This window comes from Pinus tabuliformis, chromosome 8 (genome assembly GCF_031772625.1).
Source record: "Pinus tabuliformis cultivar Carrire ecotype Pingquan chromosome 8, CPIR1, whole genome shotgun sequence".
NCBI lineage: Eukaryota > Viridiplantae > Streptophyta > Pinopsida > Pinales > Pinaceae > Pinus > Pinus tabuliformis.
The window spans coordinates 295,603,568-295,630,205 of record NC_142294.1 but is presented as its reverse complement, the minus strand read 5'-3'; the positions used below and the strand labels follow the sequence as shown (position 1 = coordinate 295,630,205).

The 26,638-nt window shown below is 40.9% G+C and overlaps 1 pseudogene; it reads left to right on the top strand.

Moving 5' to 3' along the window:
• Positions 1 to 7,347: 7,347 nt before the first annotated feature.
• Positions 7,348 to 26,638, top strand: part of LOC149235286 (serine carboxypeptidase 3-like) — a 31,130-nt pseudogene continuing 11,839 nt past the window's right edge.

Genomic DNA, 26,638 nt, shown 5'->3' with positions numbered 1-26,638 from the left:
ATACGGGATTCCTCAATAATTGAATCCTACCTCTGGTTGTTATAGAGAATCACAGTGGTATCCAATGTAAATCCAAACAACTCACTGAAGAGCTTTCGCAACTAGACTGCCTCACATGAGGTCATGCTAGCAGCAATATATCCTGCTTCGGCGGTGCTCAAATTCATCGACTTCTGCTTCCTGCTCATCCAGGATATCGAAGCAGATCCCAAGGTGAAACAACAATCGGAAGTGCTCTTACGGTCCACCACACTGCCTGCCCAATCAAAATTAGTATATCCAAGTAGTCTCACATCTCTTGGCAGTGTATCTTAATCCATGAGAGATTGTGTCTTGAAGACATCTCAGAAGATTTCTGGCATCAATGCAGTGAGGCTCAACCAAATATGAGCTCATAGTGCTAACTACAAAACATATGTTCAGACAGAGGTTCACCAAGAACATCAATGCAAATGAGTTTATGAAAATCAGAGGCATTTCCCAAATCTGGTCTGACATCACTACCATATAACTTCTAAAAGTTAAGATCCTCGAGGTAGTCATAGGCTTGCAGTCCATCACACCAAATCTTTCCAATATCTTTACCACATATTTCCCTTGAGATAGGAAAATTTCCCTTGGCTTCTGCCATACTTCAAGTCCTTGGTCCTTCATTTCAGAGGCCAACTCCCTCTTACATTTGTGAATGAGAGGGTCTGCACCTATTAGAAAGAGGTCATCCACATACAACACCAGTATGAGAGGCTTGTCATCTTCAACCATAAAGTAAAGGTTAGGATCGGCTTCACTCCTAATGAATCCCAGCTTCATCAAGTAGCTATCGATCCTCTCATACCATGCTCGGGGTGCTTGCTTCAGCCCATAGAGAGCCTTCTTCAACCTGCATACATGAGATTTTTAATCATAAATCTCAAATCCTTTAGGTTGCTCCACATAGACCTCTTCTTTGATAGAACCATGCAAGAATGCGGTCTTGACATCCATCTGATGTAGGTTCCATTTTTGTGAAGCCACGAGGGCTATGATCGAGTGGATGGTCGTATATCTGGAAACAGGTGCAAATATCTCATCACAGTCTATACCTTCCTTCCACGAGCAAAAAAACGAGCCTTATACTTTTCCGTACTTCCATCTGCTGCATGCTTTATCTTGTAAAGCCATTTTGAAGTAACAATTGTCTTGTCCAGGTTCTGGGAACTACTTCCCAGACATCATTCTTCATAATAGACTCATATTCTTCGGTCATAGCATCCTTCCATACTTAATGCTTGACGACATATGAGAATGATGAAGGCTCATCTTGTATGATTGTGCTCATGATGGTCAAACATCCTTGATACCTGTTAAGTTTCTTACTTTGACGGAAGGTTCCTCAGGGTGCAATCAGATCCATGGGTTCTTCTACATCAGGCATTGATTCATCATCCTTTTCTTTCGGTTCCCTGGTGTCGACTGCTTGAGAGCTCCTCAAAGTCGGAAGATTGTTCACCTTGCGGTGAACTTTTCTTCAGGAGTCTTGGAACCCAATGCTTGATGAGGGCATCAATTTTGTACATATACGACAGTGATTGTAGTTTCAGCCCGTAGAAACTTCAGAAGTCTTTGATCATGGCCCGGACAGCTTCCATCATCATGCGATTCTTCCTTCCCACCACACCATTCTTCTCAGGAGTATGTGGTGTAGTAGTCTCCCTCTTAATGCCAACCTCAGGTATGCCTGAGTGAACCAATTGTAATATATCAGAGGTCTTGTTTAGGCTTGAGGGGAATGGTCCCCTTTTAAGCTTTCCTTCAGCACATCCTGGACATACACCTTCTTTCTCTACTCAGAATTCGGGCATCCCTATCACCATTTGTCTTACACCGAGTATAGCTTTATAATGAAGGGGGGGAACCTCTAATGCCAAAGATCAGACTGAAGAGATGTGTCATAAGACATGACACCTAGCAGACTTCCATCGACCTGATATAATGAATCAACACTAAACCCAAGAGTAAAGGCATCTTTAACATTATTTTTCCATATACGTACCTTGCCATCATTAAAGGTTACCTTGTAGCCTTTGTCTTCCGTTGCCGAGATGGACACTAGGTTCTTTTTGAGGTCAGGTGCATTTAATACATCCTGGACTTTCTAGCCTTCTTGAATGGTTGTCCTCTTCCTCGATCCCTAGCTCTCCTCTTACCTTTGTTGTTGAATTTGTCATTCCTTTGATTTGCCATCAGAGGGATTTTGATCATCGTCACGGTGAGAGTCCTTTCTATCAGGGCATTCCCTTGCATAGTGACCTGCTTTATTGCAAATGAAACATCGTCCTTTTATTCCACCCTTAAATCCAGCCTTTCTTTTCGATTTAGACCCAGAATTATTTCTTTTCTTAGCATGAGAAGAAAAAGCAGCAGGAGGACCTTTAGGCATGGGCATTTCTTACACTTCTTCCCTTGTTTCTTCTTGAATCCATCTAGCCATTAATTCCTCGAAACAAAGAATTACATTATAGTTCAAAAGAGTAGTCCTGAAAACATGCCATTCAGATGGCAATCCTTCAAGAGTTGTGAGTGCCATTTCTCTGTCAGTAATAGTTTCCCCAATAGATAGGAGATAGTTCTTGATCTCGGTGATTCTTAAGAAGTATGCTTGCATACTTTCATCTTTACCCTTCTTGATTTCCCTCAACTTATTTCTAAGAAACAAAACTTGATTTGCATCATTAACCTTAAATAAACTCACCAATCTGTCGTAGATTTCCTTGGAGGTGTCTAGATCAGAGATGTAGGCCACCAAGAGCTTGTCGATAGAGTCCCGGGTGATCTTCTTTGTTTTGACTTCTCCATTTTTCCATTTATTCCAGGCAGCAGCAGATGCATTTGATGAAGGCTCAATAATATTGCCTCTTACATGGTCCAGCACTCCTTGATCTTCAAGGGTTAGATCGATAGACATCTTTCATCCGTGATAGTCAGCTTTCTCACGGAGCTTGTCTTCGGCAGGAAAGAATGTTGAGGACCCCATTGTTCTTTTAGGATAGCCTTGCCAATCTTCTCTTCAATGATTGCTCTTGCTCTTTCTCGGGCTTTGTCTTCACCTCATCTCTGATACCATGTTAAGTTATGGTATGTTCTATGCTTATAACAATTTACTTCTTTTTCTTATTATATTCCACCGATTAGCAATCACATGTACATAAAAGAAAGTTCAGATAGAACATTAAACGATCGATAGAAAACAAGCCAAGACAAGAGACACAAGATGTGGCGGCTAGCCAGGGACAAACCCCACAATGTGTGGGGAAACCCTTTGATCAAATCTTCTTTTATCTTCAATAATTCAGCAGAGAGAAATAGTACAATAAATCTGATTCATATCAGTAGTAGCAAACCCTAGATCAGCAGCATCAGTATTAGCGGCTTCATTATCAAACTAGGGCAGACCATATCTCACAAACCGTTCGTCAGATTAACTTCATTCCACCACCAAAAGTTTCGGCTTCCAGAGGAGGTTCAGATGAACCTATAGTGTAGTTCAGATGAGGATACCTTCTAGGCCACGCAAGTCAATCTTTACTTCTGCAGTTGCAGCTTCAGTTTCAGCAGTTTCTGGCTTCAAACTTGGGCAGTCGATATCTTGCAAATCGTTCGTCGGATTGACTTCATTCCACCACCAAAAGTTTCGGCTTTCAAAGGAGGTTCAGATGAACCTACAGCTCAGTTCCAAAGAGGAGATCTTCTAGTCCACGCAAGTCAATATTTACTTCTGCAGTTGTAGCTCCAGTTTCAGCAGTTTCCGGCTTCAAACTAGGGTAGTCAATATCTTGCAAACCATTTGTCGGATTGACTTCATTCCATCACCAAAGGTTGTGTCTTTCAAAGGAGGTTCAGACGAACCTACAATGCAGTTCCAAAGAGGAGATATTCTAGGCCACGCAAGTCAATCTTTACTTCTGCAGTTGCAGCTTCAAATTCAATAGCTGTCGACTTCACATGTGTGAGAGAGAGAGACCCATTTCAGCGCAGTAGATAAGAGACTCATATCTACGCAGTAGAGAGAGAGAGATGTGATGAGATGGGTGAGTCCAAATGATGAAAAGTCCTCTTATATTTATACACAACGTTGGTGGGTGAATAGATGCGACTATTGGGCTTCTGAGCCTACATGAGTTGTAGGTCGCCTTGATAATAATTCCATAAACAAAATAAATTCATATCTCCATGAATACTTATCGGAATTGGATGATATTTATATCATTCCTACACCTCTCGACGAGAGGAATCTAATAAAAATATTATTAGCCATGAATAAGATGACCCACATAAAGTTTTGCCCTGGTTGCCAATTTTAACAAAGAGGTTGTTTAGTGTGAGCATTACCTTGTAGCATAGATCATTGATTTTGACAATATGCACGCTCAAAAATATCTGTAATAGTGAATTTTGTGATTGCAGTGACGTTCAATGGTTGGAGTAAAGGGGACAATTCATGTTGCGATGAAAAAGTGTTAGTATGTGTTTGGAGTAATGATCACATATCTTGTAGTTGTTTATACATAGTGCACATATTCTTCATACTTATTTCATAAATAGAGATAGTGTATACACCATTTCACATACAGATCTTTGTGATGACAAGTCAAATGTGAGAGACCTATGAGTATGAGGTGATAACGCATATGTGATGGGCGAATAGAGAAAGAGTAACTATGCATATAATAAAATAAATACACCTATAGCAGTGCACATGCACAAACTTTGGGGACTAAAAAATGTGAGTGCCAAAGAGAAGCATGGATCGAGTGATTTTTTGTTGTAATTAAGCCTATAGCTCGGTGTATAGTTAAGTGTTAGAGATCTAGAGTGTATATGGGTTTTATACATGTAGCATAGCTTATATAGCTTGGTTATGTAGTTAACATTATTGTGATTGGAGGGGTGGAGAATGTGTCTGTTTATGGTTATTAATGTGTTGATTGAGGTTGCTGTTGAGCGTATGTGGCTAAATTGAGTGTATTTTTGTATGTTGCTATTTTTATGAGTATTTTATACACAAACACACACACACACACACACACACACAGATATATCTATATATATATATATATACACACATGTTGATTGTAAGGTCAAAGTTTGATGTTTTTCGTGATGGAAGAAGAATACTTGTTTAATGGTAGAGACATTATTCATAGTGCTCACTTATGTTTTATAGGGTCAATTTTTCATATGGTAGAGTTTTAATTATTTTTTATATTTGTCTCATTTGTTTGTATGGTATAACTGACTATCTATGAGATTTTTATCATTCTCTTGGGGCTTCATATGTTAATATGAGAAACAATATGAAGTTTTATGTTGATTGTCACAAGGAACTTATTTTATTGAATTGAAGGGTTGACGATTATGCTAAGATAAGTGAGTTTGAACTAGCTAATGTCTTTCTAAAAAAGTTGAAGTGTTGATGTAGTATATTGCAGAGAGATATGTTATGCAGTGTTGTATTGAGGACAACATTTTTTATTGTAGTGGAAAATAGGTTTTATGATTATTGTATCTTAGTTGCTGACCATATGGGCAGTGTTGAGATTAGGCTTGTGATGATATAAGACAGAATAATTCTAGTGCATGGAAAGAGAATTTGATGCTACTAGGGTTTATGGAAATTTGATATTTATGAATTTTGATATTTATTGGATATTCATGGCCTTTGTTTACTTGATATAGTGAATGGTTTTATATCATATAAATTGTTGATGTAAGTAGCTATGGTTTTCCATTAACTAATTTTGTTACTAAAGAGACATTTTGTTGTCATCTATGGAGAGGAAATTGTATGGTTAGATTGATCATAAAATCTGTGTGGGTCCAATTTCAAAATTGGATAAAATGTAGCCTACAATATTTGAGTTTTGTTGCAGGTTGAACTAGTGTGAATGATTCTAAAAAAAGCTCTACAAAATATTGAGGGTTGGAGCCTTCAGTAACATAGTGGTAACGTCCTTCTAGTGGTGGCCGAAGAATTTGATCAGGGAGTAGTATCTTCCTTGCAGTTGTAGCTGGAGAAATTATTGGAGGTGATGGCCTCCAACAGGTGGAAGCATGCACACTGGTAGAGTCCTGCACTAATGTATTATGTAAAAGGAAGATTTTAATTATAAGAAAGAAGGCAAACAAAACAAAAATTATGGTTTTTCCCAATTGGGTTTTCAAACTAATATTTGATGTCTCTATGTCATGATGTGTATGTTGACTTATTCATATGTTGTGCTCTGATAGTAAACATTCATTTATGATTTACATGGATGATCTTCTTATGCTTAGATCTATTATCATAATTTTCTGCTAGCTAACATTATAAAACAAGTGAAAACTAGGTAAAAGTTAAATATATATATTATTATGCAATCAACTCAAAAAAGAAAAGAAAAGATAGATTAATGACTTGAAAAATAGCCTCTTTGAGGGGGAAACCTCCTTTACATCTCCTCAGGTTTCTAAAGGCATCTGATTCCAACAAAGTGGTAAAGTTTTGAATGACACCACTTTTTATATTGTTGAAAGCAGCCTGTGTGGCATTGATCAAATCTACTTTCGAAAATGCCTCATAAAATCTAGAATTCATGTTTTAAATTACTTTTCTTTGTTGCATTCCTAATAATACCCTGCTGTACTGACAAGTCATACTATCTATTATTCAGATGGAAAATCTAGCATTCTTCTTGGTTGAACTGTGTTTGCTTCAGTACATAATGAGAAAGTACAATCCATAAAATTTGTGTTAAGGGTTTTGAACACTTATCCACTATGGAAGGCTTGTTTTTTGATGTGGTTTTTGAAATATTCAATGTATTTTTTAAGTTGTTTGTGCAAGCATTTTCCATAACAGTAGTGAAGGCTTATCTGGATCTCAAAATATTGTGCATAGGTGATGCTTTTCCCTCCTCTAGTTAGTCCATTCTTGTTTATTGTGTGTTTTTACAAACATTTTGCAGTATGGTCCACTTTTTATCGTTTTTTATAATATATCTCATGTATTTGATGCTTGTAGGCATTTAATCCGTAAAAAAACAACCCAAAAATCTCAGGAATAGACACCTATAAATATAAACTAGTCATCAAATTTCAAGGAACATTTTTTCATGGGGCTGAAATCCTATTAAAATTTGGAACTAAATGCATATTTTTATATTTATGAGATGTATACATTGTTTACTGAACTAGATTTGTATTTGTTCATATTGAAATCTTGTTACTATGTTTTAAATTGTGAGAAGCTTGATGGCTAAATGTTGTTTGCTTTATGATCCTTAGTTACCATTTGTGAAGTGTTTTAAGTAACTGGTTACGGCTGATGTTATGCTGGATCCTTTATCGAAGGTTCTTAATGTAGGTTCTGATTATATCCGGTGTGATAACTTGCCAGGTACCGAAGGGACTGTCACATGCTTTGCATCATATTTGGTGTGCACCTCAATTTTCAATTCCATTATGGAATTAGCTGGGAATATCAATGTAAGACTTAAATTCTAAATACTGGGCAACCAGACATTATGTTTATTTTATCAGCATTTTGTATCTTAAAATATAGTTTGTCATCGTTGTTTTATATATATTACGATATTAGTTTTCATTATTTTGTTTTATATTTTGCAGTACTATGATGTTCGAAAGGAGTGCAATGGTGGCCTGTGCTATGATTTTTCAAATATGGAGAATTACTTAAACCAGGGTTTCGTTAGGGATGCCGTGGGGGTTGGCAGCCGAAAATTTGTCTCCTGTAGCCCCTTGGTTTATGAAGCTATGCTTACTGACTAGATGAGGAATATGGAAGTTGGCATTCCAATACTCTTGGAGGATGGTGTTAAGTTGCTAGTTTATGCAAGAGAATATGATCTCATTTGTAATTGGTTAGGTAATTATATTGTATACATATAACATATTGTTTTTTTTTTGGACAATGACTTTATGATTTAGGTGTTAAGTCTCTTATTAACTTATTTGCAGTTGTGTTTTTCCGGCTTGTCAGTCTAATCTTCAAAATTGAAAAGTTAATTGTTCAAATTATGTGTCTTTCAAGCAATTAAAGATGGGTGAATTCCATGGATTGGTCTGGAAGTGAGAATTTCAAGAAGGCACCTACAAAATCCTTCCTTGTAGACGATAAGGAAGCAGGTTTAATAACCAGTTATGGACCACTCAGTTTTCTCAAGGTAAGGAATCTTATATTTTGCTGCACCAGGTCCACGATGCAGGTCATATGGTCCCAATGGATCAGCCAAAAGCAACCTTGGAGATGTTAAAACGCTGGACACAAGGAAGTATTACTGACGACAATTCTCAAATTTTAAGGACAGTGACGGAGATGGGAGAGAAGAATTTCGAGAGTTAGTTATCTGCTTAACTAGGAGAATTTCTCTCTTCACCTAGATTAATGTAAATATTTCTAGATTTGCAATAGTGTGCATCCCCAAAGATGTGTATTTTCTGATTTGGCAAAATAATTGTGCATTGGGACCATCAGTCTTGCTAACTTGTGTCAAATCTTTTTATGGCCACTTTTTAACTGTATAGAAATAATGCTTTTTATTGCTTACCAAGCCTTGTGGAATTATGATTATACATGGTGTTAAAGTTATATTCAAGAACATGAATAGTATGTCCTGTGTTCTTATTCCAACATGTTCTGATGTCCTAATGGATGCAAGAAATTGTAAATTGGATGAAAGAAATTGTAAATTCAACAAAAATATTTGGTTGAGAGAGTCTCAGGGAATTCAAAGCATGATGCTCTTAGCCTACATTCAATTTTATTGACAATGACATGAAAACATTTATGTTGTTTGCAATCATACAACGGATGCCAGTATTGTCTACTTATATTTGAATTGGAGGCTATGTGGTTTGGTTGTGTTTCACTTCTCGTTCGCTCTATTATTTTATTGTTGAATATGCATGTTTCCTCTTTTTGCCTCTTATCCCTTTATAAGCCTCTTGGACATTAAGTGCTTGGCATGGCAAGATATGTCCATAAAGCACATGGACTATCTAGGGTCCAACAATTAATAATAAACAGGAAACGTTACAACCATGGTTCTGACGTTGAACCTCTCCTGGCTGGGCGAGTAACTATATGTGTCTTGCAATGCATCTCCTCTCCGACAGAATAACCTCTCTAGCACTCACTAGCATTCCTCCAAGAACTCAAGAACTCAACATCTAGCACTCCATGACTAACGACTCGCTTGTCAAATGCATAAAGACAAGCTTATATAGATGAAGAAGGGAGGAGGATACGATGAACCGGGACACCTATTGTGGATTAACATTATCCCCAAAAGCCATTAAAGATGGAGATAGGATAGAACTCGACATAAGACTGATTTTTTATCCTCAAAAAGCTCCATGTAATGAAGGAAACAACAGTCGGACGTGCGTTAAGGCAAAAAGCATGACCAAACTTGGTTGGCGCAACTGCTACTCTAAGACAGAGCGCTAATGGTCGCGCCCTCTTTTGAGGATCTCCATGATTGGCGCTGGTAAGATACTGGGGACCTGCGCCAATGGAAAAAGAGCACTTTTCAGGGATAATCTGTAGAAGGTGTCTTAAGGGAAAATGAAGTACATACTCGGGGGAACATAATGCAAGTGTTTTTAGACTTTGTCACTTCTTATAACTCCCGGGATGAGTCCTCCAAGGTACGAAAAGAGGAGTAACAGGGATGGTGACAAATTACTGTGTAATAGATGCCCCCTAAAGCATGAAGTCCGAGAGGTGGAGAGGGGTGAAATGCTTTACAAGAACACACAAGAACACATAAGAACACATATAGTTACTGCCGCCGAGGATCTGTGTTAAGAGACATGACTGATAGTTCAATTACATGATGTACGTGGTATGGTCGCAACCATCCATAAGAGAGTACATAAATAATATAGATCCATAGTATGGACGCAGCCATCTGGTTAGGATCAATGAATTGACTCAGGTATGGTCGCAGCCATCCAGTGAATGAGTCAAGTATCAAGAATCACGCCTGGATTACAACAGACACAATCCAGGGTCTTGCGCTCCATCTCGACCCGAAAAAGAGTACATGTTCAAGCATGTGAATATATGAGCTGAAGTCGAACATGCATGAACATCGTCTGATTACCAGTCAATAGTGGAAACTGTTAACAGACGCGAGAGGTACCACCAATAATGACAATGGTCCTCAAGGTACTATAGGTACAATCTACGGCGCGTGAATTAATGATCTGAAGTCGAACGCTCGTAGAATCATTCGATCGGAGGCCAATGATGAAAACCTCACGTCGAACACGAAGAACCTGCCATTGAGGCATGCAGGCTCCAAGGCACCGGAAAGGAGTCTCTAGATCAACTTCCTGGATAATGAGTTGAAGTCGACAGGAAGTGACCTTGATTGAAGGTGGGCCATAATGTTTCCCACATCATCGACACGAGACAGAGAGATAATGTTGTGAATCAAGATTGTGCGAACTATCAGAGGGAGGTTGTTTCTTTGCAGAGGTCAACTTCTCTTGAACATATCGGCGGCACATTAATGGAATTGGCAGTATTCGACATCAACGTATCAAAGGTCATGATGACGAGGCAATGAGTGGATGAGAGGTCAAATAAGCTACCCAAGTCCATGGAAGCAAGTAAAAGATATGAGATGAGATATCCCTACCCTGGACACAAAAGCAGAAAAGTGCCATGTTCAAGAGCGACATACTACCGTCACGGTAATAATTATGGTTCAAAAATTTTCTTTCCCCCCCCCCCCCACCATTTCTGGCGAGTACCCCAGTTATTTTTAACAAGCTTGATGGGGATAGCATATGCTTGTGTTGTGACAAAATCCGATGTCATTAAGTTTTAAGGAGTCTGACAAAGGAAGAACTCGGCGTCTTTTCATGTTTAGAGAGTTTGAAAAGACAGCAGAAAAGGAAACTCCAGGGATGTCCTTTTTCGTAAAGTTGTGTCTCTCGGGCCCGAAAAAGTATAAAATAATACCCGAAAGAACCTTCCGATCATTATGATCGAGGAGTACTTTTCATAATTAGTGATTTCGACCTGAAAAAGTAAAAAAGAGGTCAAAACCACGTCGTTTCGTAACCATTAACGAGTTCGGAACGACAAAAACCCGGTAATCTTTTTATGTTTTAACGGTCGACAAAAAGAACTTAAAACGACCGCCCCTTATTACCATTTAACGAGTCAAGAGGAGCGACTCGGCAATCTTTTCCTCTTTAAATGGTCAGAAAAGAGCTGAAAGAAGACCTCCATTTTTATTTTCTTTAATGAGTCAAAAAGGAAAAATACTCGGCAATCTTTTCATATTTTACGAGTCAGAAAAGAGCGTAAAGGTGACTCGTCCTGAAGGAACGAGTGGTATAAAGGGTAGCGACTAGTTCCGGTAATGGTGGAACTTGCTCGAAACATGTAAAGGTTAAGAGGCTGGCTAATAAAACCACTCATCGCTGCGGTTCCTCAGGAAAGGAGAAACAACCAAGTGAAAGCATATGATCGGCCAAAGAGATGGTGGCGATGGAATGAAACAACCAAGGCTCATCTAGTATAATTTAGCAGATAAAAGGCAATCACGGGATGTAAATTAGGTATGGGTTCATTTTTACACAAGCTTGAACCATGGAGAACTTTGCTTGTTAAAAAAAAAATTTGTTGCATGCCCCCAGCATGATAATGTAAAATCGAGGTACATGCCCCCCAAGCTTCATGGCATTCACGGAGTGGATGGAATGAAGGTTTATTTGGAAAGACTCGATTTTGAAGGAGGATAGATGCCCCCCCCGGGCCTCAGTCACGCACCCGGGTCAGCTGCCATCATCAGAATGACGGGGTGGATGCTGGGGCATTTCCTGTGGAAATAAGACCATTTAGGAATGGTAGATGACTATATGTGAAGTGTGAACCGGGGAATGAAAGTTGGTCTACGACCTTGATCGTCCTTCCTTCATGCAGAAAGCACATCACTCTGAAGAGTGAGGACACAATTGCACGTATGCGATAAATATAGTCTCGTCCAAGGAGTAAATTGTAATCTAACGGACCTTGGACTACCATGACGCCCATTTGAACAGTCTTCCCTTCTAATGTGATAGGTACATTGGGAAGAATTCCTAAAGGTAGAGTGGTTTCTCGATAGAAACCTGTAAGGTTTCTCATCTCAGGCAGAAGCAGTGGGGAACCAAGTGCTTCCCAAGATGTTGAAGAAAGGATACTCACAGGAGATCCCTCATCAATAATTGTACCGGCCATAACCATGCGGTTGACTTGGACTATAATTCGAAATGGTATGTAGGCTGGTAACCGAGGATTGACTAGTTGATCCCAATTGAAGGAAACAACTAGGTTGCTTGGAGGTGGGACTGGATAGACAGCCGAATATGATTCTGATGGACTTTCTTCCTGGTGCCAAGGAATGAGAGGGATGCTCACTTGATCATTAGAGTCTATGTTGATGAATAGAATTTGGACGGTGGGATCTTCATTCTTTGCAGTGATAACATCATCTGAGGAGGTAATCTTTGAAGGCGAAACCGGGTCACTTGTAAGCTGGACCTTTTGACTTTTGTCTGGTTTGGATTCAGATGTAAGATCATCTAAGGCTGGAACTTCTGAAGGCAAAACCGGGTCACTTGTAAGCTGGACCTTTTGACTTTTGTCTAGTTTAGATTCAGGTGTAAGATCATCTAAGGATGGAACTTCTGTAGGCAAAAACGGGTCACTTGTAAGCTGGACCTTTTGAAAGACCGGGTCAGCTGTAATCTGGAACTGTGGACTTTCATTTGGTTTGGACTCAGGTGTTTCATCTTTGATGATAGAGTGGTGCGTAGATGATGAATGTAAATCAACACTCGTTCTGAACAGGGACTGGTCTGGAACAGGCGGAGCACAGCTAGGTTCAGGAAGAGAAGGCTGGACCAAAGAGGAATCATGCTTGATCACTTGGTTAGTGGAGAGATGATTTGCAGTTGCAAAAAGACGTTGATATCTAGCGGGTAGTTGGGGTAAGGGAGCTGACAGAATTTCCAAAAGACGGGAGGCTTCATCCATAAGTGGACAAAGGCGAAGGAGATGATTACCTTCACAAAGTCAACAAGGGAAACAAACCTTCCCTTTTCTCTTACCAACTGACAAGGTATCGTCGATTTGCAACGACAAGAGGTGAGTCGGGTCACGGGACCATATATCTAGGATCCTGGGAATACCAGGACAATCAGAAAGAAAATGGTCCTCCTTGCATAATCGACAAGGAGACTTAGCCTTCCGCAGAGGAGCAGAAGGTGGTTCCACTTCAGATATTTTCGTGGTAGATGCGACCTTTCCCTTTGGAGACTTCTTCTTTTTGGTCTTCTTCTTCTTCTTCTTAGCCACCTGGTTACAAAAATCCAAGGTTTCACCAGGCGAAGTAGAAGATGAGGACACAGCAATGGGCGAAGAAGGGAAGGGGTCCACCTTAGAATCAACATGGTGTTGTTCGGGTGGAGGAGGTGGTGGTGGAACAGGAGTCATCACACTTGAAACCACCGAGTTTGAAAACAACCATACAGGTAAACAATGGTCAACCCAGGCAAAGACAATGTTGCGATATACTGAACACCGACATTTCCAACAGAAGGAAATGGACGAGGGTTCCCATCAGGAGGAACACCTTGGCCGGTGGGCACCGGGAAGGTTGCCATTGAATGAAAAAAAATCCTACTCAAGCTAACGCAAATAAAATCTAATTGGGTAGATGTTATCGTGGCCAATAAATTTTAAGACATTGAACTTAACCTTTTCATTCTTTAAGAGTCGAGAAAAGGATAAAAGATGACTCTAGTCTCCTTCGAATATTTAATGAGCACGAAGTGACAAGACGCTCACAGGCACCTTTTCATTTAAGGAGTCCGAAAAGGATCAAAAGTGACTGCTCTGGAATTCTAGGTAGAGGGTGTGCCAAACTTTTTGAAAAACCACAGAATACTTTTTAGGGTACGGGTGGTCGATCTTCGTGAATGTTGTGTTCACTGCATTGCGAATCGTAGGGCGGCTGACATGGCTTCCTATGGATAAAGGCTTTATTCCTATAGGGGTCTCCCAATATATACGCGACGGTACGTGGGAGCACAGTCCGTATTGGCACCTATCGTTTCACCGTGGAGGAATCACCCAAACACTCGACGATAAACTACCAGGTTTAAAGACACCGGAACACGTCTCTAACCTAGACCTCTAGAGTATTTGCATTATGTTCCAATGCGTTGTTATGTTCATTGAGTTTATTTTAAAGTTTATCTTCAATTATGTTTCAGTTTTTGGTCCTACCGTATGTGATATCTCAAAAACTTCTTAAATGCAAACTATATGCCAAAATTGTATCATTTGATTCGATGAATTCTATCTATAGGAGGGTTGAGATCTTTACAAACGAAATGATCACTCAGCCAACAACAAAGATCCTAATGCAGCTAATAACAAGAAATGAAATTTTTTCTTTTTCTTTTTAATAGCAACAAATAACAACAAATGCTAACTAATATGATGCAGAAGATTTTTTGTTTTTCTTTCCTTTAAGATGGCATGATGCATTTAAACAAATTTTAAGAGATATGCACAATCCAAGTTCACTCAATGAAATAGAACCAATTCTGAAACACCAAAATGAACTATGCAAGCAAGGAAAAACACAAAGACTTTCACTGAACCATGTAATCTAAGTTCGAATGAAGTCAAGTGAAATCCAAAGAGGTTAGAAGTGAATCACTCAGAGTATAGAAGATCAAGCTTTAACAAATCACTGGATAGGTGCAGAACACAACCAACAAGTTGACTGGATAATCAAGAGGTCAAAACTTCCCACAGAAGGCTAGACATGCAAAGTCACTAGATGTCCTAGGGCTGAGATGAAAATCAATAGAAATAAGCAAACAGCTGAAGGATAAAGGCTAAGACCAGTCAAACAGAGGTTCAACACACTTCCAGAGGCTGTAAGAGATATAAAAAGAGACTGAAAGAGCTTTCCACCCACACACAGGCAAAATTTACAGGGCTGGCGTGACTGTCAGCCTGCAACTTGCGCTACCACAGGATTGGCGCGAGTTGCTTTTGAGCAACATGCGCCAACTGGCGCGACTGTCAGAGTAATAACTGCGCCAATTAAGCTTGCCGGCTAGAAAAAAAAATGATACGACCTCAGGTCGGGTTGACAGTGCTCAGATGGGTCAAACAGTAAAGAATAAACTCAAAACTGACTCGGGAAGCTCATTCACTCAAGCAAGCAGAAGAAAATTGACATGCAAGACAAATTCCAAATAGCTTCTCCCCAGTGTAGTCGCCAAATTGTTGGGTAGGTAAATCCCCTCTGCGGACAGAGGCGATCCCACTAGCCTAAAACAAAACTAGCCACAATCAAACCACGCTGCTACACAAGTTCCTAGTTATGCATCAAAGTTGAATTAAGAAGACCAACCTGGAATCCAATGCTATGATTGAAGCAGAGTTGATATTCCCGCTCCCTCGCTCCAGCAGATCATAAACGAACACCTGCACATGCAAAGGGAGAGACAGATACCAACCTAAAATCTACCAAGGCACAACTATATTTCAGTCAGAAAGGAAATAAATCAACACATCACCATAATAGACAATGAGATTGGAACTATAATAGCAGTCGCTCATCAATTAATAATAAACAGGAAAAGTTACAACCATGGTTCTGACGTTGAACCTCTCCTGGCTGGGTGAGTAACTATATGTGTCTTGCAATGCATCTCCTCTCCGGAAGCATAACCTCTCTAGCACTCACTAGCATTCCTCCAAGAACTCAAGAACTCAACATCTAGCACTCCATGACTAACGACTCGCTTGTCAAATGCATAAAGACAAGCTTATATAGATGAAGAAGGGAGGAGGATACGATGAACCGGGACACCTATTGTGGATTAACATTATCCCCAAAAGACATTAAAGATGGAGATAGGATAGAACTCGACATAAGACTGGTTTTTTATCCTCAAAAAGCTCCATGTAATGAAGGAAACAACAGTCGGACGTGCGTTAAGGCAAAAAGCATGACCAAACTTGGTTGGCGCGACTGCTACTCTAAGACAGAGCGTCAATGGTCGCGCCCTCTTTTGAGGATCTCCATGATTGGTGCTGGTAAGATACTGTGGACCTGCGCCAATGGAAAAAGATCACTTTTCAGGGATAATCTGTAGAAGGTGTCTTCAGGGAACATGAAGTACATACTCAGGGGAACATAATGCAAGTGTTTTTAGACTTTGTCACTTCTTATAACTCCCGGGATTAGTCCTCCAAGGTACCACAAGAGGAGTAATAGGGATGGTGACAAATTACTGTGTAACAGTTGAATATGCATGTTTCCTCTTTTTGCCTCTTATCCCTTTATAAGCCTCTTGGACATTAAGTGCTTGGCATGGTAAGATATGTCCATAAAGCACATGGACTATCTATGGTCCATCAATGCTTGCTGCTGCTGCTATCTACACTACTCGATGCACTTTGAGGAAGGATCCATGTTGGAACAAAACACTTACCCTTCATACAGGCTACTCTGAAGCAGACCTGAAGTAAGCCTTAAAAATTTTAAAGCATCATTCTTTTACTGATTTTACCTTTATAAAGAAATCCTACTCCTGCACATTTTAGATTTCTTCATCAATTACAGGCAGGCATTGTTGATCAGCTACGGCCAGAACATTGTGTCTTGATCAATTATATGTTGGAACTCAGCTACTAACACCCTATCTAAATTGAATCTTTATCTAATACTAACACGCATACTAAGCGTCTGGAGGCGTATGCACATTTTTTTAGCTCTGTATTGTGTGGAAGATTCCTGCTTATTATCTTACGAATCTGTTCCAGGTGAGAACGATACGGGCCAGCAGACATTCAAAATGATTTAATTTTTTTTTCTAAATAATTTTTTATATTGTCTCTAGAGAGACAATAGTTTGAATTATGGACATTTATTTATTTTTTAAATAATTTTTTATATTGTCTCTAGAGAGACAATAGTTTGAATTATGGAATTGTCTTTAAAAAGGCAAAAATGTAATTGTCTCTAAATAGACACAAATGAAATTGTCTCTAGAGAGACAAATCAAATTGTCTTTATAGAGACAATAATAATATGTGTTCTATATTGCCTTTATAGAGACAAATTTTTGAGACATTATATTTTAAGACACCTGCTTAGAGACAATATTTAAGACAATATTTGAGTTTCTTTTTGTATTAAGTTAAGACAATTGACTCAAATATTGTCTTAAAACCCCCCTACATGTAGTAGTGCATAAGCCAACATTTATGCTAACCACACCTTTAACACACTAAGTGGATGTTTAGTGTTAATTAACCATGCTTATCCCTAATTAAACCACGAGATTCAATTGGTAGTGGTTTTGGCAAGTCCGCTAAATCTGATGTTCTTCCGTTTTTTGCGGGGTTAATTGGAGTTTCTCTAGTTTTGGTGGAGTTTTCATAAAGAAAACTAAAGAGGCCATAAATTTGGCATATTTCGACCAATTTTGGCTGAAAAGGAGTCATTCCTAGATGATTTGGACTTTTTGAACATAATGGAACATTTTCTAGAGGTAGAAAGGCACCTTTTTATGTGGTTTTTCTATATTGAAATTTAAGGAAGCCTAGGGAGAATAGGAGAGGAGGTCAAGCCGAGATCAGGTGAAATCCAAATGATGAGCTTGGAGAGTCATTTATGGGGTTTTTGGGTTTTCTGAATCCAATGGAGTAGGTTGCAAAGCCATTGGATGATCCAGGTGGATATTGGTGGCCACCTGCCAAGTCTACCTGGACCCCCACCACTGTCTTTTTCAGCATTTTCAGTTTCCTTAATTGTAGCACAACTTACTATTTTTAGCATTTTTTCGGGTCCTGAACTTCCAGAGCCGTTTTGAGGCCCTAAACGACGTCTTTTTGGGAATCTAGGGGCAACATGGGTCCATCGACCAATGTTGCCCTTCCCAAAGTGGTAGTTCTCGGATAGATCTTTCTAACGAGCTATCGTACGCGTCAAACGGAGATCGTATGCCAAAGTTACGACCCCGGGAAATTGATGTACCAATTTACCCAAACGGGGCCCAGAATTTGGCGTTTCATCTTCTAGGGTTAGGTTTCGGGATATGAAGGGTTTTCCATTGTTTCTCAACAATAAATAGGCCTTCGAGCCTCATTGTAATACAGTTTTTAGAACAGTTCAGAGGCATGTAGCCATCACATCTCTTCTCAGAGATAAGCTACCATCGCCCTAACTAGTTTATTGCCATTTCTGTTTGTAAGCATATTTCAGTATTCTCCATTAATGAAATGAAGTATTATTTCCGCTGCATCTTTGTGTATATGGTTATCTCTATAATTTGTTGCGTTCCTGTTTAAATCCGGATCAGTGGTATCAGAGCGGTCTGCTTTTTCTCTGTTTTTCTTTGCATGTCCCCAACAAGGTCGGGATATAAGGAGTTAGGGCTTGAACTGGTTGAACCTTTGCAAGACCAGCCTCGCAAATCCTGACGGCCTCCCATGGCGGACGAGAAGAAAGATGAGGGGGTAGGAGATCCCATCAAAATCTTGCTCGAAGAAGCGCTCGAGCGACAACGGAACGCGATGATGGACAGCTTTGCACAGATCCTTCAGCGGCTACCCAGAAGCGGCGCATCGGCTTCCAACAGCTCCTCTGGAAACGCCACATCCTTTAAGGTACAAGTTAATTTTGAAATCCCCATATTCGAGGGTCAGATAGACGCCGATGCCATAGATAAATGGTTAAATCTGCTAGAGGGTTATTTTTCTGTTCATGAATTTTCGAGTCGGGAAAAGATTGTTTTTGCTCTTCTCAAAGCAGCCCCCCACGTCAAGGACTGGTGGGAAACCTACTACGAGCAGAAGGATGAAAGTACTGGCTCACTATTTTCAGCCTCACCCACCTGGGATTCATTCCGGGATGCCATCAAGGAGCAGTACTACCCTGTCGGAAGCTATGAAGATGAATACATAAAGTGGACCACGCTGCAGCAGGGAAGGGACCAAGACGTGCCGGAGTTCACCAATCTTTTCCATACCCTTCACACAAAGTTGGGTATCAAGGATTCAGAGCAACATTTGATACTCAAATACCGTGGCTGCCTACACAAGTACATCCAGGAAGAAATACAGTTCCTAAACATCCCCTCGCTCGGCGCAGCATACCGGTATGCCGTCAAGGTCGAGCAGAAGTTTAAACAAAAGAAGCGAGACTTTGGATCTACGAATCCAAAGCAGGGGAAAGGTGCCCCTAAACCACAGAACAAAGGACAAAGCCAAGGCGGGACAGCCCAAGACAACCAGCCGAAGCTGCAAGCAAAGAGCAATGCCGCGAAGCCGAGAAAGGACACTGGAAAATGGTGCGAGTTCCATAAGAGCTCCACTCACAACACAAGTGAGTGTCGGGCCAAGCAGTCACTGGTGGCTGAGCTAAAGGTTTCAGAATCAGATGCATGTTCCGACTCTGAGTCAGAACCCGATAAGGGGTATGAAAAAGGGAAGCAGATCATTGATGCGGATCCCAGCGCCACTGTTGCTACCACAAAGATCCAGAAAAATGAACCCGAAGATCCAGAGGAGGAGGAGCGTCTCTTCCACTCCCAGATGTGGGTAAAGGGCTCCCCGATACAGTTCATTGTTGATAGCGGGAGTCAAAAGAACCTCATTTCGGCAGAGGTCGTGAAGCGGTTGGGCTTACCGACCACAGCACATCCACAACCATACACCATTGGGTGGCTTCACCAAGGGCGAGATCTTCGCGTGAGCCAGCAGTGTCGCCTTCCATACAACATCAAGCCCTTCACGGATGAGGTATTGTGTGACATTGCTCCCCTTGAAGTTTGTGATGTATTACTAGGACAACCATACTTGTGGAAGCGACATGCTGTGTATGAATCAAGGCCCCGTGCTGTTATTATTACATTGGGAAATAAGTTGTTCAGGATACCAGAGGTAGCACCACCTGCCGCCATCTCTTTGATTACTGCAAAACAATGCAGTAAGATCATTTCCAAAATGAGGAAATTTGTTTTCCTGATGATACGCCCTCAAGGGAAGAAGAAGACAGTGGTCGCGGCCTCCAAACGGGGTCCCTCTGCACGGCAGCTACAGATGGACAAGATTGTGGAGGAGTACGAAGACATCTTCACCTCCCCGGCAGGGGTTCCTCTGCACTGTCAAGTCAAGCACTCCATCGATCTGACCCCAGGTGCGCCGCTACCCAATGGACCAATTTATCGGCGCTCCGTTCTGGAGAACAATGAAATCAAGAGGCAGATTCAGGAGCTCCTGCAGAAAGGTCACATCCGTCCGAGTTCTTCGCCCTGTGGGAGCCCGATAGTGTTGGTACAGAAGAAGGATGGGACGTGGAGACTCTGTATTGACTATCGGGCGCTGAACAAGATCACTGTCCATAATAGGTACCCGATCCCGCGGATTGATGACCTCCTAAACCAACTAAAGGGGGCGAAATATTTCAGCAAGATCGATCTGAAGTCAGGATATCACCAGGTACCAATTGAACCCTCAGATGTGTGGAAGACTGCCTTCAAATCCAAGGAGGGCCTCTTCGAATGGTTGGTCATGCCTTTCGGATTGACGAATGCTCCTGCAACCTTTATGAGGCTAATGAATGACATCTTGCGGCCATTCACCAACTCCTTTGTAGTAGTATACTTGGATGACATTCTGATCTTCAGCCAGAGTTGGGAAGAGCACCTCCACCACATCCGACAGGTTCTCCAAACACTGCGGCAACACAAGCTATGTGCCAATTTGGAGAAATGCACTTTTGGCATGACCAAGGTTCAGTATCTGGGATACATCATTGATGAACAGGGGGTGCATGTCGATCCAGCCAAGGTCCAAGTCATTCAGGATTGGCCCTCTCCAACCACTCTAACAGAGCTCCGCAGCTTTCTAGGTCTTGCCAACTTCTACCGCAGGTTTGTGTTGGGATTTTCTCATATTTCTTGGCCCTTGAGTCAAGTCACCAAGGGCGGGGCGAAAGCAAAATTCTTTTGGTCTGAATCTCAACAGAAGGCATTCAGGGAGTTGAAGGATCGCCTCTGCACGACACCAGTGCTCGCGTTACCAGATTTACAACAACCATTTGAGGTCGAGACAGATGCCTCTGACTATGCTATTGGGGCAGTCCTTACTCAACATGGACATCCAGTGGCATATCACAGTGAAACACTTTCAGACACAGTCCGGAAGTACCCCACTTATGATAAAGAGATGTATTCCATTGTACAGGCCTGCCGACAATGGAAGCATTACATTTTGGGGAAGGAAACGGTCATCCACACAGACCACCGACCTCTGCAGTTCATACAGACCCAAGGGAAATTGCAGAATGATCGCCATCAGAAGTGGTCTACATACCTGCAACAGTTTCACTTGAATATCAAGTATAAAAAGGGCAGCACCAATAATGTTGCAGATTGCCTCAGTCGACCACCGATCATGGCGCTAACCACCGTGCTCAACTCTTGCGGGCACGAGACTTCTGATTGGCCACTTCTCTACAAAAGCGACCCAGAATTCGGCCACACATACCAGACACTCTTGGAGGGTCGGCAGGTTGCAGATTTTCACCTCCAGGATGCCCTATTATGCCACCTCGGTCACCTCTGTGTTCCTTCAAGCGAGCGTGCCAAGATGATTTGGGAAGCACACTACAGTCGGGCTGCTGGGCATTTCGGGGTCGAGAAAACAGTGGCAGTACTGCAAAACTATTTCTATTTGCCGAATCTTCGACAGGATGTTGGGAAGTACATCCGATCATGTACTGCCTGTGCCATTGCCAAACCGACCATTAAGAAGCAAGGCCTCTATACCCCGTTGCCTACCCCTAGTCGACCTTGGGAATCCATCTCCATGGATTACATGTCAGGCCTTCCTTCCACTAAGCATGGAAATGACTGTGTTTTTGTGGTCGTCGACAGGTTCTCAAAGATGGCCATTATGATGGCCTGCAAGAAGAATATCACAGCAGAAGCCACTGCTAAACTCTTCTTTGAACGAGTGTGGGTGCACTTTAGGATCCCACAGTCTATCATCTCAGATCGGGACAGTCGGTTTCTCAGCACCTTTTGGTCCAGTCTCTGGTCAATGCTGGACACCAAACTCACGAAGTCCACAGCCTTCCATCCTCAAACTGATGGCCAGATAGAGGTTGTCAATAGGATGATTGTGCACATTCTGCGCATGTATAACTCAAAGCATCCACACACATGGGACGAGAGCCTCCCCTACGTTCAGCAAAGCTACAACCGAGCTCTTCACAGCTCCACTGGCCATAGCCCTTTTCAGGTGGGTTTGGGATTCCAGCCACTATGCCCCATTGATGTGGCCATGCCACTTGCAGCTACTCACATGAATTCAGCTCATGTCCAGTCCGAAACAGATAAGGCCACCAGCTTCATTGAGCGCATCCAACATATTCGCCAGCAGGTCCATGACATTCTTGAGAAATCAAATGCCAAGTACAAGCAGCGACATGATCAACATCGGGTGCCACACAAGTTTCAGGTGGGCGACAAAGTTTGGTTGCATTTGCAAAAGGAACGCCTTACTGGAGCCTATCGGAAATTGAGACCACTCCGATATGGTCCTTACACCATTACTAAGGCTATGGGAGACAATGCATTTGAGCTCAGCATTCCCCATTCCTTGGCCTGCACCCAGTATTTAATGTGGACCGCCTTCGGCCATACTTTCCACCATTGCTAGACACATCCGATATTGCAGAACAGCTCAAACCCACAGAATTAAATCCAGATTGCATGGAACAAGCTGCAACTGATCGGATCCTGGACACACAGATCAAGAACACTCGCCAACAGAATATCCAACTGTATCGAGTTGTCAAAGCGGGCCAACTCCTTCAGTAGGGCAAGTGGCTCACCAGGGAACAAGTTCAGCAGAAGTTTCCTCATTTCATGGAGGAGCTCAACGCAATGGGGACCATTGCTTCCTAAGGGGGGAGGAATGATCCAGGTGGATATTGGTGGACACCTGCCAAGTCCACCTGGACCCCCACCATTGTCTTTTTCAGCATTTTCAGTTTCCTTAATTGTAGCACAACTTACTATTTTTAGCAGTTTTTTGGGTCCTCAACTTCCGAAGTCGTTTTGAGGCCCTAAACGACGTTTTTTTGGGAATCTGGGGGCAACATGGGTCCATGGACCGATGTTTCCCTTCCCAAAGTGGTAGTTCTCAGATAGATCTTTCTAACGAGCTATCGTACGCGTCAAACGGAGATCGTATGCCAAAGTTACGACCCCGGGAAATTGATGTACCAATTTACCCAAACGGGGCCCACAATTTGGCGTTTCATCTTCTAGGGTTAGGTTTCGGGATGTGAAGGGTTTACATTGTTTCTCAACAATAAATAGGCCTTCGAGCCTCATTGTAATACAGTTTTTAGAACAGTTCAGAGGCATGTAGCCATCACATCTCTTCTCAGAGATAAGCTACCATCGCCCTAACTAGTTTATTGCCATTTCTGTTTGTAAGCATATTTCAGTATTTTCCATTAATGAAATGAAGTATTATTTCCGCTGCATCTTTGTGTATATGGTTATCTCTATAATTTGTTGCGTTCCTGTTTAAATCCGGATCATTGGAGCACTACAGGTGCATGTAATAGAATAATTTACCATTAATCCAAAGAGGGCCTAGCCATTGAAGTAGGTCCAAGGAGACGTAGCCCAGGAGGGGTGAAATCCTTTATCATCTTTGTGTTATGAGTTTTTATGTTTTAAATAGCTAATTAATCTCATAAATGTCTCATAAAAGAGACTCAATACTTGACACATAATTATTCACATTTTGGTTAATTTGAGACGATCCTAAACACATATTTTTAATATTGATGAGGGAGCTTGCGTAGCATTAACAAGTTTTCCCAACATTTTAGATTAAGCTAGTATCATAGAACTATTAGCTCATTTTAACCCTGAGATTTTTTGCCAAGGTTAGCTAGAAAATTAGCTATTGGTTTTGTATTTGTGCAAGGAGAATTTAACTGTGCAAGTTTATGTGATGACAACTTCAACAAGTGATGTTTCAATCCATATTCCTTACCAAGACTCTTTGATTTATATATGTTGCAATAGCTTATCATCATGAGAGATATGGTGCAAGAGATGAATGACAATAGGAAGGAGAATACTATACTTCAAGAGGAGTTGATGGCCATGAAGGAGGAGAAGCAAGAGCTTCTTGAAAAGATGCATGAGATGGAGATTCAACTTCATGATGCCAAGGAAACCCTAGCCAAGTATGTGCATGAAAATGAGGTATGCAGTTCAACTTTATCTTCAATTTCCTCTCAAAATGAATGTTTTGGTTCGTTTGAAATACACGTTAGAGGAATATGGTCCAAATTATTGATGAAGATAGTGTTATAAAACCAGCTCAAGAAAAGATAGAAAAGATAGATCAACGCCTTAGAATTCAGCCTCTTCAAGGAGGCAACCTCCTTTACATTACATAAATGAACAATTCTTGGATGATACAAATGACAAAACCTCCTTTCTATATATAGGAGTCTAAGGAGTCACAATATAATCCAGCTGACCTAGCAATAATAATATAAAGCCACAAAAATAACGATAGAGGGATTCTATGGGGCACAGAAATAACAACATGGGGGTAATAGGGACACAACAATATAAATAAGGGGTATAACTACAATAGTAATGGGGTAATCACTAGTATTGTAAGGACCCAACATGCCCCCTCTCCTTAAAAAAAAGTGTTTTCCTCAACGCCGGAGTAGTTCTGGATATTTCTGCATAAAATTCTCATCCTGCCATGTGGAATCTTTAGCGGATAAGTTCTTCCACTTGATAAGATACTCTGAAATTGATCGATTTCGTAGCTGTCGAGTTCTTGTTTCTGTGACTGCTTCCGGTTCCAATATAATTTTTCCTTCCTCGTCAAGTTTTGGAAATATTGTTTGAACTGGGAGCTTGTCGCCTATAACCTTCTTTAAACATGAAACATGGAAAACTGGGTGCAATCGAGAAGTTGCAGGAAGCTCCAATTTGTATGCCATAGTACCAATCTTTTGCAACACATTGTACGGACCATAATACTTTGGTGATAATTTAATATTATTCTTAGCTTGATTTAGGGACATTTGCTTATATGGTTGTAGTCGTAGGAATACCCAATCACCTACAACAAAACTTCTTTCACTGCGATGTTGATCTGCGTGTAGTTTCATTCTATTTTGTGCCAACACGAGGTTATCCTTTAAGAGTTGGAGGACTTGTTGTTGATGTTCGATGTGATGTTCCACTCCCTGAACCTTAGAATTTTCTCTTAAATATGATGTGATGGATGGTGGTTGATACCCATAAAGTGCCATAAATGGGGTCATTTTTGTTGTTGTATGGAAGGAAGTGTTATACCACCATTCAGCCAGAGGAAACCATTTGACCCATTGTGTCTGTTTATCAGATAAAAAGCAACGAAGATATCCTTCCAAACATTTGTTTACTATCTCAGTTTGCCCATCAAATTGAGGATGATAAGATGAGCTATGAGCTAACTGAGTACCAAGACAAGAAAATAATTTTGTCCAAAAATTTCTAGTGAAAATGGGATCTCTGTCACTTACAAAAATCTTTGGGTTTCCATGTAGCTTTTGAATTGTTTCCATAAATGCAGTAGAAAATGTACTGGCTTTAAATGGATGTGATAATGCACAAAAGTGTGCATACTTGGTAAGTCTGTCAACTACCACCATGACGACACTCTTTCCCTCAGACTTGGGTAAACCTGTGATAAAATCCATTGAAACCTCCTCCCAACGTTGGCTTGGAATGGATAAAGGTTGTAATAGACCCGGTGTCTTAATTGTTTCAACATTATTTTGTTGGCAAACCAAACATTCCGCCACAAACTTTTGAATATCTGATTTAAGGCCATCCCAAAAAAATTCCTTCTTAACCCTGTGGTAAGTTTTTAAAAATCCTGAGTGCCCTCCTAAGGGAGAAGTGTGCAATTCCATAAGAATCTTTTGTTTTAGCTGGGAATTCTTACAGAGGTATAAGCGATCTTTGTACCATAATGAATCATTTTGCCAGCTAAATGTATCAGGCGTACCAGAATCTTGTTGTAGCTTTCGAATAAGTGCCCACACTTCTTCATCATTCTTCCATTCCTCCCTTGCTTCGTTTATCCAATCTAGTTGGATAATAGAAATGGCACACAACAATGCTTCCACACCCTCATCCTTTCTTGAGAGTGCATCTGCCACCACATTTTACTTCCCTTTTTTGTAGATGATTTCAAAGTCATAACCCAACATCTTTGTGACCCACTTTTGTTGCTCTTCAGAGGATAATCTTTGTTCTAAAAATTATTTAAGGCTATCATGATCCGTTTTTACCTTGAAGTGTCTTCCCATTAGGTAGGGTCGCCATTTCTTAAGTGCATGGAGTATTGCCAACATTTCCTTCTCATAAATAGCTTTTCTTAAAAACTTTCCCTTGATTGGACGACTTTCAAAAGCAATGGGTCTTTCATCTTGCATTAGAATAGCACCAATTCCATTTC